This window comes from Arvicanthis niloticus, chromosome X, assembly GCF_011762505.2.
Source record: "Arvicanthis niloticus isolate mArvNil1 chromosome X, mArvNil1.pat.X, whole genome shotgun sequence".
NCBI lineage: Eukaryota > Metazoa > Chordata > Mammalia > Rodentia > Muridae > Arvicanthis > Arvicanthis niloticus.
The window spans coordinates 67,056,799-67,061,103 of record NC_047679.1 but is presented as its reverse complement, the minus strand read 5'-3'; the positions used below and the strand labels follow the sequence as shown (position 1 = coordinate 67,061,103).

The window sequence follows — 4,305 nt, the reverse complement described above, 5'->3', positions numbered from 1 at the left end:
CACTCACACAATTAGAGGTGTAACCTAATACCAAATTTAGATGTCTCAATTACCTTAGACTGTTAAATACATCTGATTCCATTTTCCCCTCTCTTGTCCTCTCCTCTAGCTCCTCCTCTTCTTTCCCAACTTTCTTTCCTTACTCCTCCTCTTCCTCCCCTTACTCCTCTCACCTTAGCTCTTCCCAACTTGTGGGGAAAATATGCCACTACAGAGCCTTATTTATACTTCCTCCAAACATCACGAGTGTCTACTAGTCTTGCCTTACTACATGTCTTGCCTCAGCACGTGTGTCTGTCTTAGCAAACCTGCATACAAATCTGTATCAGCTGGCATCACTTTGCCAATTGGCCTGAGTCTGTAGAAGTGGCAGGAAGCCCCAGCACATCACCATAAGTTTTTTTGGTGTGTTTCTCACTGTGGGGGCCTAACAAATGGAACTTAATTACAAAATGTAAGGCAGACCAATACATGTGTGTTGCTTGCAAAATTTTAAAAATGTTAATAAATAAAATAAAGATATCCTCATCACATGTCCTTTCACATGCTTGCTTTAGCAGAACAACCTCTCACCTATGTCTGCTTTCATGAAATATTCCTTCATGAGTCTACATAGCTAAAGTTCCTTTTGTCTGTGTCTGCTTCATGTAAATGTTTCATCCTGTATTTGCCCCAGCAAAACTCGATCTGACACAACTGACCTTCCAAAGAATCCAGAAGTTTCCATTTTTATTGGCTATAGCTTGTGAGATTTCCCTTATATGATTTAGCATGTCAACTAGTAATGTTATGATGCCAGTCTTTTTTAAGTAGCTATATTGCTGGGATTGCATAGGTATATGCTTCTTTCTTTCTTTCTTTCTTTCTTTCTTTCTTTCTTTCTTTCTCTCTCTCTCTCTCTTTCTCTCTCTCTCTCTTTTTCTTTCTTCATTTATTTATTTTTGACAGATGAGTCTTTTAATAGAAAAATTTGTGCAACAGTAGTAACACATATTTCTTCAGTCCAGAAAGCTCTGAGTTTTTGTTCTTTGCCTTGGAAGTGGCATGTACATGCCTATTTCCACTGCATGGTCTTATTTGAGGGAACCTAGTGTCAATTCCTCCTTGGGCTTCATGTTCTTCTGCATATTCCTCACTTCAAAAAGAGGCAAAGCTTCTGCTGAGGCTGTGGAATCAATGAAGCTGTGAAATTGACCTTAAAGAAAATCTCAAAGTGTCTTTTATTCCACAGGAATGCATGGACATTTAGAACCACAGTCTGGGTTTGGTCTGGCCGGGTCACATTGGCCAAGATTATCTCAACCATTGCAATAAGCATTAGGTATTTTTGTGTGTGCTGAGAATTTTCAATCACAAGAATGATTGGGGTTCAGGAATCACCTCGCAAAGCACATGAATACCAATCTCAGCAAGACAGAAATAGTTTATTGAGCATATGACCTGGAGCTGGTAGATGAGGGTCATGGTCCTGGTTTGGGAACTGAAATATGACACTGAGTTAAGATTTTATAGGGTTTTTAAGCCCCAAATCCACAAATATCTGTGTGAAGTTATTTCAGCAATCAAGATTTAGGGAGAGAGGCTTTCTTTAGTAACATGTCTTTGATGTACTCTAACCCCACTTCCATTGGTTAGAGTATTCAACTGTAGTAGAGGATTTTCCTTGTCTAATATTTATGTTCTAACTTGTCTACCAGGATGGGACTTGTCTAACATATATCTCTTAACTTGTCAAGCAGAATGTCAGTTACCCATGTACATGACACTGCCAAGTAGAATGTCAGTTTCCAGGGAGGTCTTGTGAACTTACATTTTACTATATCACTACTAAAAATGGAATTATTATTTCAAATAGATTCTTAAATGGATTAAAGTGTCTCACTTATCATGGGATGCATCCCAGGGTCAGCATCTACCATAAAAGCTTATACATATGTATAGGAAGCCTTGTTGAGTAGCTGGTTTGGTCCAAGCTTACTTTGGGTAACAGTTCTATTAATTTCTATTGTGACTGGATTACAAAGTCACAGGACATAACAGAATATGTAATTAATCTTGGCATTAGAACATTTCCTAATAACACATAAACATACAAGAATGTTTCATTATAAGGTCAGGCTATCCAGATAACAGTTACCTAGGCCTCAACATTCAATTTAGGCCTTAATATTTTACTTACATCTTAACATGAATAATGCTAGTCTTCTTTTGGCCAAGTTGATGAAGTCATGAGCAGAGCAGTGGGAGAACTCAAATGCACAGACCCTCAGAGTTGACAATATTGGAGAGATAGGAGATAGTGGTATAAAAGGAGGCTACCTTTGGCCCCTGGCTTGATGTAGATCTGGTATACTCCACCCAGGATTGCTGCAGCCTGCTTAGAACAGAAGGAGTTCCAGGCTTAGTACTCAACTTTTCCGCCTCCTTCTGAAATAGAGAACCTTGTTTCTGCATACAGAGATTTTCACAGGCCAGATTCTTTATGACAAGGGCATCCTTATTTCAGTGACATATAAAAACACCTTCATGTCAATGCAGTTCCACAAGTCTTATATAGGTGTATTTTTCATGTCTTATTTATTATTGAGAATTACCTGAAGGAAAGTAGAAAGAACTGAGTAGGATCAGGAGGCCACATAAATGATTGACCCACCAATACCATTTAGGCAACTGGAATATTCTGTTTTTAAATATTTTTAATCTTTGCTGTGTATTTCAACAGTGAACTATGTAAGCTAAATCAATGTTTCTAGAAGACATAAAAGTAAAATACTTAAATTTTTAAAAGTTTAACTCTTCTATGGTAGTATTTACTTGTCAATGAATTAGAGTAAAATATTAAATAATTGCTGATAAGGAGAAAGTATTGACAAGTGTATGCCAATATTAGATCTGATGCTCTTGCTTATTCCATAGCTCCACTGTGTGTTTGGAGATGACCAATTTGAAATATCATTAAGATGAGTTCAAAAGACTAAGAATGTGGGCCTGATGCAGACCCCACCTAGGCTGCTCCTGTGTCGACACCAGATCCCTCCTGAGACATCCTAGAGGGACCACTGAACCTAGAGCTGTAGGTAAGAACACCCCCACACTACCCTATGCCCATAGCTGGGTGCAGGGAGCACTCACATTCCAGCAGACAATCACACCCTGCCTCTGCAGAATACCACTCCCCTTACACCCCACTCACAGATCTGAGGCCTGGAGTAGACCCCTGCCTGGTCTGCTCCTGTGTGGACACCAGATCCTGAGACATCATAGGGGGTCCACTGAACCCAGAGCAGCAGAGGTACCACTGAACCATAGTGGCAGAGGAACAACTGAACTCAGAGTGACAGACAATATATCCAGAGACATCCTAGAGGAGCCACTGCACTCAGAGCAGTGGACGCCTTATCCTGAAACATCCTAGAGGAGATACTGCACTGCACTCCGAGCAGTAGACACCTTATCCTGAGACATCCTGGAGGAGACACTGTACCCAGAACAGTAGACACCTAGCTGGTCTGCTACCTTGGAGACACCATATCCGGAGACATCTTAGAGGTACCACTGTACTCAGAGCAGCTGAAGCTCAGGATTAAAAGATCACTGAGACATCTGGACCCTGAGGAGATCAAACAAGCAAGATAACTGGAAAGGCAGGCTTCAGTCAGAGACAGCAAGTACAGGTAGCACTAGAGTTAACCATATGGCAAAAGGCAAGTGCAAGAAAGTAAGCAACAGAATCCAAAGTTACATGGCATCATCAGAACCCAGTTCCCCCATCATAGCAATCCATGAACACCCCATCACACTGGAAAAGCGGGATTCGGAATTAAAATCACTTCTCATGATGATGATAGAGGACATTAAAAAGGACATAAATAACACTTTCAAAGAATTTAAGGAGAACACAGGTAGACAGGTAGAAGCCCTTAAAGAGAAAACACAAAAAATCCAGAATTGCAAGAAAAACACAACCAAACAGGAGAAGGAATTAAATAAAGCCATCCAAGATCTAAAAATGGAAGTAGAAACAATGAAGAAATCTCAAAGGGAGACTACCCTAGAGATAGAAAACCTAGGAAAAAGATCAGGAGACATAGATACAAGTATCACCAACAGAATTCAATAGATAAAAGAGAGAATCTCATGTTCAGAAGATACCATGGAAAACATTGACACAACTGTCAAAGAAAATGCAAAATGCAAAAAGCTCCTAACCCAAAACATACAGAAACTCCAAGACACAATGAGAAGGCCAAGCCTAAGGATAATAGGTATAGATGAGGGTGAAGACTCCCAACTTAAGGACCAGTA

General features: G+C 40.0%; 1 pseudogene; it reads right to left on the bottom strand.

Annotated features, from left to right (window-relative positions):
* Positions 1-998: 998 nt before the first annotated feature.
* On the bottom strand, positions 999-3,530 carry LOC117695004 (rRNA 2'-O-methyltransferase fibrillarin pseudogene; annotated as a pseudogene).
* Between the last annotated feature and the right edge of the window lie 775 nt (positions 3,531-4,305).